At 41.7% G+C, this 12,563-nt stretch overlaps 1 protein-coding gene across 7 annotated transcripts in view; it reads left to right on the top strand.

The window, feature by feature from the left end:
• Window positions 1–12,563, top strand: part of CRIM1 (cysteine rich transmembrane BMP regulator 1) — a 191,746-nt gene that overhangs the window by 72,896 nt on the left and 106,287 nt on the right. The window lies entirely within an intron of this gene.

The following is a 12,563-nucleotide window of genomic DNA, read 5'->3' as shown; positions in this document are numbered from 1 at the left end:
TTCTGACCCTTCTTAGCCACTCCACTTATAAAGGGTTACTTTTGGCTTGGTTTGTATACTTAACTGATTTCATAATAAAGGAGCTTTGTAATCAAAATTTTAAGCTAGATTCTAAGCAATTTTAAGTATTGCAGAAAAGATGAGTAACTGTCAGGGAAAGATGCACACTATGGACCAAAGGGCGAGAATGTTAGTATGATAACTGTGTTTCTTGGTGGAAGCAATGTAGAATTCCCCAGGAGACCTGGCTTCTGGCCCTGCCTCACCATTCACTAGTCAGATGACCCTTGGGCAAGTCATTTGGCTTTGCTAGGCCACCATTTTATCCACTTACATGTAAGAATTTCTGGCTAAGAAAAATTTTCTTCTCCTTTGACAGAGATGTCCTGTACATAGATAGAACCATTCCCATATTTCTATGCAAGGTCAAGCATTTTATTTCCTCTACTTTCTTATAATTAAAACTTCAAATCTTCAGTCTACCTTTTTTTCATACCTTAATTACAGGAAGGATTAGATTGATTTGTTGAAATTAGAACATTCCAAAAGAAACCTAGCTTTCTGCTTAAAGTTTGTATGCATGGAAAATCTAGGCTCACTGATGACTAGGGTATATACATGCTTGCTTTTTTAAAAACATACAACTTGTTACCATGTCTCTTACATGGCAGTTGATGATTACATATTTTTGGAGTTGATAAATAAATAATAATCTTCCAGGCCTGTTGAACACCTAAACATAGATCTTTGGTAAGAAACACCTACCTGTATTGCTTTCTTTGAGTGTTTGTCAAGTGATTCTTCAGAATGTTTTACTTAATTTTATTCTTTAAAGGGCAGTACATGAAACATTTGAGTGACTCAGTCTGTTAAGCGTCCAGCTCTTGATTTCGGTTCAGGGCATGATCTCATAGTCATTGGATCAAGCCCCCATGTTGGGCTCCACAGTGAGCTTGGAGTCTGCTTGGGATTCTCAGTCTCCCTCTCGTTCTGCCCCTTCTCTGCTCATGTATGCACATGCACGTGCACTCTCTCTCTTAAATAAATAAACTTTAACAAATAAAAAAAAATGGGCAGTATACTTCCATATTAACACAGTTTATTTCCTTAGAAAAATTATCGTAGAGGTTCCTAGTCCTTGCTTCCACGTGTCCATTCTGCTCTTCCGTAAAGTTTTGGCTACCGATATGGCCACCCAGAATAAAGACTGCATTTCCCAGACTTCCTTGCAGGTAGGTGTGGCTGTGTGACTAAGTCCGAGCCAGGTGAAGGGAGCTGAAGGGATAATGCAGCTTCTCACAGTATGCCACTTAGAGCTGTGCCCTCCCCCTTCCACTTTCTTCTCTTCCCACTGGTTGAAAGACTAGATGGACGAGGGCTGCGCAGTATGTATTGAGGAGCAAATAAATGAAAGGAATTTAGGTCCCTAGTGACTTTGTGTAGAGTCTAGTCCCCATCACACATTAAGTTAAAGTTAAATTTCATAACACTCTGGTTCCAAATTATCACAAATTCCCAATTATTAGAGGGTGAATTTGTGAGAGTTGGTTCATCATATACTAACTACTTTGCCCCCTTTAATTCATTCTGGTTAGACTGATTTATGGTGTCATTATGTCCTTTGCTGCATTTGAAAATATTTGGAAGTATGCTATACCCCTGAAATGTGGGAGCAGCCCCAGCTGTTCACTGGCAACAGCCCTGACCTCTCCATGCAAATCTAATATAGTGGTCTGAATGTGTGCCTGTTCTCTCCATGAGCTCCTCTCTGAGTTTTATCTCAGGTCTGAGATGGTAGCTCCCTGTGGGCTGCTATTTAGTGTAGAAGAGGATGAGTTTAGGCCTGTCAGGTCGTCAAGCACGGTACTGTCCTTTTACATCGAACGCCAGCTCTAGTACATATCTACAGAGAGAGAGAAGCAGCTTTGCCTGGGAGGAGGAGAGATGATGATAGAGCTTACGAGAGTTAAAAATTTTCAAATAGACATGGTTTAAAGCAGCAGTTCTTAAATCATGGTGTCTGGACAGCAGCATCAGTAACCTGTGAATCTGTTAGCAATGCATGTTCTGAGGCTTCAACCCAGACCAACTAAATCAGCAACTCTGGAAGCGAGGTTCACAGTCCATGCTTTAAAAAGCCGTCTAACACACTCAAGTGAGAACCACTTCAAAAGAATGTTGGAAAGCCTGAGAGCGGTAGTTACAAGGACCATTTCCCAATGGGAATAAGGAGTCTAGAAGAACTTTGGCTAGAGGAAAACGACCAGGTGGGGAATGAATTGAAGAAGCACATTCTTCAGAGAGAGGCGTGAGAGTAAGCCGGGGTTCACATCATGCTCCTGAGAAGGGTCTAAATACTATACTCCTGTGTTTGGTACCTGGAGCCCCTCTGGCCTCTGCTTCTTGGTTCAGGCGTTTCATCAGCCAGATGTGCAGAATTGCCTTTGTGTCACTGCAATTCTTAAATCGTTGGTATTTTGGGGTGGAAAAGGTGCTATAAACCCACACTATGATGAATAAGGATAACGCCTCAACCACCTACCTGGCAGGTCGGCAGGTTGAACCTCACCTTGCTCTGGAGGAGGGTTTTGAGCCAGGAGCCAAACGCTTTAATTGCTATGAAGGGGGGAGGGGGGAAGTAGAATTTCCATGTAAGGGCTACCAAGAATATAAGCTATTTAATAAATTATTTTTTGAATGCCTTTTCCATTTTGGTAGTTGAAGTTTGAAAAATGTTTGGAGTACTATAATTATCATTTCTGGGAAAAAATACACATCGCAGTATTTTTGTTTTTGCTGCAGGTCAAGTTGTCGTTCCGGATGGAAAGTAAACACGTCCCTTTGCTCAGCTGCAGCTCACATATTTGTAGTCTCTGGGTGCCCTCTTGGCGGTCGTGGTAGATGAGGGTTTACGCCGCGGGTACACAAAGAATACAAAGACGGCATAGAAACGTGGGGCCCTTTCAGGGGCTTGGCCCAGCACAAGGCTGATTAGGAAGGAATGGTCAGGAGGGTGGAGAGGCCTTCAGAGGAAGAGTTGTAGGAAGGGAATGAGGCTGTTCTGAGAGTCGCTGACCGCCGGAGGTGGTCTGCAAGGAGGAAGCACTTTCTTACTGGGGAGGGCCTTTAATGGTGTAGGTATAAATGTCAGGAGGCCTCTGTGTGTCTGTTTTGGGGAGGCAGTCTTTAACATTATATTCCATCTTGTCAATTTGCTAACTTTGTGAGCCAGTCCCATCAGCACATCTTGAATGCAGAAATAGCTAGGGAAGAATCTCCAGGGAAAACTACCTCTATAAGGCAGCTTCCTTCCTGCTCTCCAGACAGAGCAGAGACTGTTCTCTCAAAAAAGTGGCCTTTTTTTTTTTTTTTTTTTTTTTTTTAAAGAAATCAATAAAGAAAGTAGTGGAAGTTGACAGAGAAGCAGCACTTGACTTGAGTCAAGCTTCTAGCATGCTAAGATGACTCTGTAGGGGGCACGCTAAGAGATGTGTGTATGTGGGGATATGGTGTGTGTATATGTTTCATAATCAGCTTCACCTTTGTCAATAATAGCAGACATTTAATGATCACATCGGTGTCCTAGGCGTTGTGTTGGGCATTAGGTTTAAAACAGAGAGGAGGAGTGAGCTAATATTAGCGCCTAGGATAATGTTCTGCGTGTGTATATGTATGTGTTGATGTACGTGTGCACATATATGTTTAATATGAAATATTCTTTTATATTTATATAGCTTTTATAAACATTATGTCTTTATACAATAGGAGCGAATGCATACATTTTGTTTTCATCTCCAAAACAGTCTTTGTAGGGTAAGCACTTGGATGCGCCAGGTAAAGGGCTGCTTGCAATATATATTACCTCGCTTAACTCTTACAACAACCCCGAGGAAACTTGGACACAGAGAAGTGTCAGGAAACGTGTCCAAGATCACACAGATAGTTTCAGAGGAGCCAAGATTTGAATGTACTTTTTTCTGGCTCTCAAATCTTGGTAGTAAGCCAGTAGGTATACTGACTCCCATGTATGCAAGAGAGAGAAAAGTAGCTAAAAAGAAGCCTCTGTTAAATGATGAGCCACTGGTACAAACAAGTATTTTGTCTTAAGTAAAACAGAAATAAAAAAAAGAAAGGAGGAAGAGAAAGAAGAAATAAATAGCCAGATAATTTTTTCAAAAATCTACTTCCATTTTTTTTTTTTCAACGTTTATTTATTTTGGGGACAGAGAGAGACAGAGCATGAACGGGGGAGGGGCAGAGAGAGAGGGAGACACAGAATCCGAAACAGGCTCCAGGCTCTGAGCCATCAGCCCAGAGCCTGACGCGGGGACGCGAGATCGTGACCTGGCTGAAGTCGGACGCTTAACCGACTGCGCCACCCAGGCGCCCCCTACTTCCATATTTTTAGCCACACGGTTTTTGTGTCCCCCAACCCCCCGCCCCCGCCAGAATGTGCAAACCCTCATGAGAACTACCAGTTGAACAGCTAAATAGCCCACTGTTGTTCCTTTGCGGCTGCTGTTGTCAGCAAAGACTGAACAACAGCAGCGTCCTGCGGTGCCTTCCGCCCGTCCTTTTTCCATGCTGGTCTGCGCCCTCCTTATTCTTGATCTATCATTTTAATCACATAAGTACAATCGCTTTCAGGAACTTCTGAAGACCTCGGATCAGCACATAGTATTCTTTGGAGTCCTCAAGACTTTTGAAATCCATATACCACCTCTGGACTCAGGATTTTATTGACAGAATTGCTGACAATGCCCTTGGTTTACTGTTCCTTCTTCAAGTCTCGTAAGATCTCATTTCTTCCACTGTACTTCTAAAACTCTACGTGGTTAACAAATACTGGGGTTTTAAAAGGAGGACTGGCTCCTCCTCTAATTCAGCAGTTACTGCTGGTCCTCCCGGAGGCCCTGCTTGCAGAGGACGGGCTCACAGAAGGCCTGGCTGCAGGATGTCCACAGAGACACCCACACGGCCAGCCCCCCATTTCCAGATGCGCCGCACCTTTCAAGTCCGGATCCTGATTTCACAAAAAGAGAGCCTGGTTTTACAGCATCCCCTTCCTCAGTGGAGGAAAACTTGAAGTGCAGAAAGCAACCCATCCAATGTGGATCACTCAGCAAAATAGAGGCTTTGTTTTCTGTAATGGACGTTGCCTTCCGCTTCAACACCACCCTGGGGAGTTCTTCATTTCTAAGGTTTATGCCTCTGTGACGTTTTCAAACTGTTATGAAGATTCCTCTTAAGATGTTGTTGAACTGGCTGCACAAATCTAGTTAATTTAAGTTCTCCTCATTAGTCATTTTCCCATTCTCTAGTAATTTTCCTTCCTTTTCTGGGGGCTTGTGTTGACGGCAAAAAAGGGAACCAGGTACTCAGAGAAGTTTGTTAGGCAAAATTTGAAAGAAATTTCTTTCTTTTTGAAAGAAATCTTCCATTTTCTTTGTACACTTATCCAAACCATCCTCTGAGGCTTTATTTTATTGCCAGGTTTTTAAAAATAAAATCCTTGTTACATTTTGCAAGTTTGTTACTGTGTACAAATATCTAAATTTAATTATATGAATGGCAAATCCCTCTGGGAGTAGATTGAATACGTGTTCGTGGTGTGAACTAACGGATGATGAAATAAAACGTCCCTGGACTCAAAATTCTAATAAACTTTGGTAAACTGTGATTTAACATTCAGTAGGATGTATGTAGGCCACATTTGGGATCTGACTCTCTCACTCCCTACCCTCTACCCCTCTCTCAGTTATTTTCATGCCTCCCAGGGAGCTCTGACCTCTTCCAAGAAGACTCTGGAGAACTCGTTGATTCAGAGTTCCTGAGAATTAAAGCGGGTGTATTCTTGAGCTTCTAGATTGTTCAAGCTCCCCAGCAGTTCTCGTGTGCAGCCAGGGTTGAGAATCGTTATTCCAGCCCTGTGGTTCTCATACCACCGCATGCATGAGAATTCCATGGAGGGTTTGTTCAGCGAGATTGCTGGGCCGCACTCCCAGTTTCTAATTCTGTAGGCCTGATATGGGGCCTTAGAATTTGCATTTCTAGCATATTCCCAGGAGATGAAGTGCTTGTCCATGGTCCACTGTTTGAGAAAGAACCATACTCAAGACCACAGAATCACCTGGAGATCTTGCTGAAGTGCAGATTCAGTAGGTCTGGCTCAGGTGTCTGAGACGGTACAGCCCTAACAAGCTCCCAAGTGATGCCGATGCCGATGCTGGTGGTCCAGGGAGGCCACCCTTTGAGTAGCAGAGCTCTAATGTAAAGCGAATTTTCAACCCAATTCAGTAATATCCTACATTGAAAAGATGTGTGGGCCGGGAGAGTCCTAGAGGTACCATGGGGCTCAGCATCTGGTTTGGACCATTTGGGGCAGGCAGAGATCTGGAGGGCTCAGTGCTTCTTTGGCATCTGGCCAGCTGCCGTTTGACAGGATGTTTGAATACACCCTTTGCAAAGCTCTGTTGTCAGTAAGGAACTTCATTGTAAAGATTCCTGGTTTGCTTGGAGGAGTAACACGGTAATTCTCAGCTCTAATCACACAATAGAATCACCCAGGGAGCTATTAAAATAAATATTAATTCCCAGGCTTCTCCCCCAGAAATTCTGATTTAATTGATTTAAGGTGGCATCTAGACAGTGGTATTCTTTTTTTTTTTTTTTTTTTTTCATCCGAAGTACAGATTTTATTATCTACAAAGAGACATTTGCATTTCTGGAAAATTTTCACTAAATGCCAATAAATTAATCTTTATTTAGGGAATTTCAGGCATCAGTTGGAAGGGTATTTTGGTGCAGAAAAAATTTTTTCATTCTTTATTTTTTTTCTTAGGAGATTGAAGTTCATTTTATTTCCTTAGAAATTAAAGCACTGAATGTTTCCATGCATATGTATGATGTGATAAAGTATGCAGGAACTCCAGAGGCCTTATCACCTGGGTGATTTTTATTTGCTTATTTTTTATAGGATTTTTCTTTGAGATATATATATATATATATATATATATATATATTTTTTTTTTTTTTTAATAGAATTTATTGTCAAGTCGGCTAATATACAGTGTGTAAAGTGTGCTCTTGGTTTTGGGGTAGATTTCCGTGGTTCATTGCTTACATACAACACCCAGCCCTCGTTCCAACAAGTGCCCTTCTCAATGCCCATCACCCATTTTCCCTTCTCCCTCACCCCCATCATCAACCCTCAGATTGTTTTCTGTGTTTAAGAGTCTCTTATGGTTTGCCTCCCTCCCTCTCTAGACAGTGGTAGTCTTAAAAGCTTGATAAGTGATTGTAAGGGACAGCCAGCATGGGAAGCACTAAAGTATCTTATGTTGCAGCTTTGCAGATCGTTTCATTTTTTTTCTTTATATCTGGCTAATTTATATTCTGGGATGCAAACTAACTTTATTAGGTAATGAAAACAATGTAGTATGGCACTTTCAACGAACTGCCAAGAGAAGGGCATATGTAGATTCCCTCACTGTTAAATCCTAAATTCGGAGTAAAAGAAAGTGCTGGGAAAGTACAGCTGGTGTTTCCGAACAAGCTGAAATATGAAATATTTCTGGGACTGTATCAACAAGCCTAATTTTTTCCCCTCAGGGTTATGATTGTGTGGAACGAGTCTTCACCGCGAAGCTTGCCAAAAAAGGTTATGATAAAATTGTGGAATGTGAATGAAGAGAATTCACAGTGTAACTTTAAAGGAGTCAGTCTCTAAATTTAAAAATATAGGGATGACGTGGCTTACGTTTGTAATAGAAGTTTTCAGAACAAAATAATACTGGATAAAAAAACAAACCAAAACAAAACCTCTACCTTTTATCATGTGATATCTGTAGGAGCAAATGAGTTGGGGAGGCTGGCCAGCCAGAAAGTGTTGAGGACAGTACCAACGACCCTGCACCTCTTTCTTTATCTTTGCCAATTAATTTTGCATTCTGTGTGTGAGTGAAACCGTAGCCGTTGACGAAATATACAAATACCAGGAAAGCCAATGAGGAAAGTTCAAGTTCCTTTTGCTTTTGGTATTGTGGACCAGTGAGAAGATCGTCGGCTTTGGAAGCTGTGCCACTTGCTTTGTGACCTTAGTCAAGTTTCTTAACCTCTCTGTGCCTAGTTCCTCATCTACCAAGTAGAAAGGAAAATGTCCTCTTTTCCCAATGGAGGAGAAAAGGAGAGGCATGGTGCGTTATGCATAGAAGGTACCCCACTGATAAAGATTGCCTTCATTTCCCTAGCACAGTCCTGAGAACTGAATCCTTAATGAGAAACATTATATGTCAAAATATTTTTCTTGTAAGTCTTTATTGGTATTTTCTAGCTGGGAGTTACACTAGTTTAGATTTCTTCTTCATAACTGTGAGGTATACTTTTCTTTTTGGAGGGTAGGCTTGCTCTTGCCTTAGCACCTTCATCCTTGCTGGTCCCTCCATCTGAGACATCCTGCCCTGCTGTTTGCGTGCCTTCTATCGTTCATTCAGGTCTCTGTGCAGGTGCCCTCACCCAGCGGGTACAGCCACGTTGCTGATTCTACTTCAGGGCATTTATCGCCCCCAGGCACCATGGTGTGTAGCTCTTTGTTTATTGTCTCACTCCAGAATTCTGAATCCAGGAGGGCAAGGACTTTGTTTTATTCCTTTTATGCTCTAAATTCTGTGCCCAGAACCCCCGGCACATGGAAGTCACTCAGTAAATGTTTGTGGGATGAATCAGAGAAGGATTAGAGAAGATTTCTCCGACTTCACCTCACCTATACCACCTCAAGTGGCATAGCCTCCAAAACCAAATCTCCTCTCATGAGGAGATTTGCCTGCCAGGACGGCCAGGTGGCCCCTGTGATGGCTTCAGTGATGCCACAGCTACTCTAGGACTTGAGATTATAAGGGAGGGGGGACTACCAGAGTGAGGTGGAAGTCCCAGAATCTTCCCCTCTTTGCGCCCTGCTCTACCTGCTAAATTCTGTGATATCAAGTCCAGTCCACACCTGGGGGTCTCTTGAAACGTCTCTGTGGTTGGAACTCCCAAGGATTGTGTCTCATGACCGTGTGCTGCCTGTGTGCATTTGTGTTGTGTGTGAGAATCAGGATAGATTTCAGGAAAATGACCGAGCACCCAGCAGCCTTGATTTTGTAGTTAGTTACTGGTCTAAATTTCAGTAGTCCATTTCATGCTGCCTGTTTTCCATTAACAAGTGTGCAGCATTTTAAGTGACCATCTCCAGAGATTTTGAAAGAGGAAGAAAGTTTTCGTGTCAGATGTGTGGCACTCTGCAGAAAATCAGATATAGTGAGAATCTGGCAATATCATTTTCTCTTCTCTTTTTTCCCTTCCCATCTAGTAGTTTTCATTTCGGCTTTGGTTTTATTTAAATCTGTGTTTAAGTAGAATACTCTCAAGTGCGATTGCTACTTGTAGATCATGATTGCACTTTCCCTGCTGATATAGGAACCTGGAGAAGATCTACAACTGGCCAACATGTGGTCACACGGGTTAAAGTGACTTACATTGAGACGCACTTTTCATTATTATTGTAAAATCGTTCTAATACTGGGTGACCCTGTCAATATTTTAAGGGCTAACCTCTTACAAGAAGGTAATTAATATGATGAAAGAAGCTTATTTTCTCTCCATAACCTCCTCTGTTACAAGTGATTCTGTCACTTTAATCTTTCTGTATCTGGGGCAGTTTTTGTTCTTTTTTTTTTTTTTTTTTAAGATGCCAGTTGCAAAGTGTTGCCAAGGCAACCAGACTGAAACCTTGTTAATTAACTTAACTATTATATATAGATTTGTTAGACACTGTAGGGAAAGAGTCAGAAGAGGCTTCTTTTCAAATGGATGAAATTTAAAATTCAGAGGTCATATCAGAAAAACCTTCTAAATGAATGGGAAATACAGTTGTGGCTATAGTTTTCTCCTTATTTTTTTCATGGAAGAGAGATGGAATGGAGACGTAGATGAATAAATGAAATCTCCTAGAAGAATTAATTTAGAAATGGGCCAGAAAAGAAAGTATCAGACACTTCCTGATGCCATGGTAACCATGGTTGGGTACCCAGGTGATGACTGATTGGAGGAAGGTGCTAGTGAGTAAGGGTACTGGATAATCCATCAAGACCTGAATAGAGGGTTAAAAGAAGAGAAAAGCTAAGAATGTTAGCAATTACAAGATGAAAAGAAAGATACAAATCTTAGAAATCTAGATTCTTTAAAAGCATCATTTTACAACTTGCCAAGTCAGTATCATAGGCTTGAATCTTATGCCTACTAGTCATGGAGTTAAGAACACAAGCTTAAAAAATTAAAGTAAAAAACTGATAGCAATACAAGAAGTTGCTGGTTCATAGTGGATGATTTTAATAGATCCTTCTTGGAAATTAGTTAAAAAATGTGAGGTAGAAGTGGTCTGAATGTCACAATTAAGCCTGATTGGATAGATTTGCAAGTTTGCATCTAGTAAAGGGAAAATACATGTTTTTTTCAAATAGCCATGTATTGTAAAGATGACCTTAGGTCATATTTATACACATATTTGCCAACACTCACCCTCCCTCCCTCCCCCTCTCTCTCTCTCTCTCTCTCTCTCTCTCTCTCTCTGTCTTTCAAGAAATGAACAGAAGTAGAAAATAGTACCGAAGTAGTACAGCCCACATTCTCTGGCAAGAGAATGAAACAATACAGTTAATCTAAGAAAACAATGATGATTTAAATCTGCTGATTATATAATAAATTATAGGGAAAGCCAATATGGTCATCTTGAGAAAAGTTGAAAAAGTACTTAATAAGATTTAAAAACCCTCATTTTTAACATTCCTAAATCCCTTTGGATAGTGGTTCAAACAGTGTCTGTGATAACCTACATTTTGTATTACAAAGGCATTTGTATTACAAGGGCAGTTCTTTTTTTTTTTTTTTTTTTTAAGTTTATTTATTTTGAGAGAGAGCAGGGGAGGGGCAGAGAGAAAGGAGAGAGAGAGAGAGAGAGAGAGAGAGAGAGAGAGAGAGAGAATCCCAAGCAGGCTCTGCACTGTCAATGCAGAACCTGACGTTGAGCTCAAACCCACAAACTGTGAGATCATGATCTGAACCAAAGTCAAAAGTTGGACGACTGAGCCACCCAGGTGCCCCACAAAGGCAGTTTCTAAGAAGTAAATAAATCTCTCAAGGCTTGAACTGCAAAGCACATAAGTAGGTGACAACATTGAGACTGTGAAGCATAAAGAGCAGAATAACCAGGAAGATCTAATATGTTGGGTTATAATGAAAGCGTGTTTTATTGAAGCATATATTTGGAAAGTCTGATTGTACATAACAAGTATTTCTCAGGAGAAGAATGGAATAGAATGTGACACAGAATAAGTTCATCGCAGCACATTAACAAGAGGAGGAATGAAGTGTTATTGCAGTTAAAGTCACAGAGCTCGTGGTATGATTGGATACAGTGTGTTTGTGTTTGCCTGAGAAGTCATCCACGGGACGTACTTAACCAACTCCATCTCCATCAATCCCCATGCTGTCAAGATTCACTTTCTCCTCCCCAGCTTAATGATTTGTTTTGTCCACACTGATGGGTATCCAAGACTGGAGTTCCTCTTGTGTTCTCTTCTCCGGGCAGTTGCTTGGGGTTACCATAGGAAAATAGGATATATGCATTCTCCATCAGCCTACTGCAGCCACGCTGGCCTCCCCACCCCTCGTGGGACATGCAGGATGGTATTAGCTGTTCCTGCCACTGGAATGCTCTTCTCCTAGATATCTCCATGGCCCGCTCTCTCCCTCCTTTAAGTCTTGGTTCAAACATTGGTTTCTCAGTGATGCCTGTTCTGACCAGATTATAACCACCGCCCCCCCCCCCCAATCACTCTGATTCCCCCTTGCTCTGTTCCATTTTTTTCTCCATAGCACTTAGCACCCTCCACTGCGACACACTTTGCTTATTTATGATGTTTAGTGTTTATTTTTTGTCACCCTCCGCTGTGCTGTAAACTATATGAGGGCAGGAATCTATGCCTGTTCTCCTTACAGCACAGGTCAAGCTGCTAGAACAGCAGGTGCTCTGTAAATATTTTTTAATGAAGTTACTACACCTGTGAGTAGGAAGGCTCTTTCATCGGGCGTTTTGATTAAACAGGAAGTAGACAAGGAAGATGGTCAGTGAAATGAAAGATACAGCCATCAAGGTAGGAGTGACCTGAGGAGCACTTGGTTTTGGAAATAGAGCTACTTGTGTAACACCAAGAGATGAACGATCTGGAAGTGAGGACACCTGGATTCTTGTTTTACTTTTACCGCTGACCGCACGCGCATCAGTGGAACTTAATTTTTCGTTGAGAAGACTAAACTAGGTGACCTGGATCGGACCGTGCTTTGTGATTCTGGATGGGTTTTCCTGTAGAAAACACGGAGCTAATGATAATGTACCCCAATACCACATGGCATCATTTTCACCCAACATTTTCTGAATTCCGTCCCCCCTCCATCCCCCCCTTCCCCCCCTCGCCCAGGAGATCACAGGGCTATGATGACGTGCCTTGGGTTTGTTTCAGCCTTTT

This window comes from Leopardus geoffroyi, chromosome A3 (assembly GCF_018350155.1).
Source record: "Leopardus geoffroyi isolate Oge1 chromosome A3, O.geoffroyi_Oge1_pat1.0, whole genome shotgun sequence".
NCBI classification, from domain to species: domain Eukaryota; kingdom Metazoa; phylum Chordata; class Mammalia; order Carnivora; family Felidae; genus Leopardus; species Leopardus geoffroyi.
Note: the sequence above shows the minus strand (reverse complement) of the source record. Positions and strands in the feature narration are given on the sequence as shown.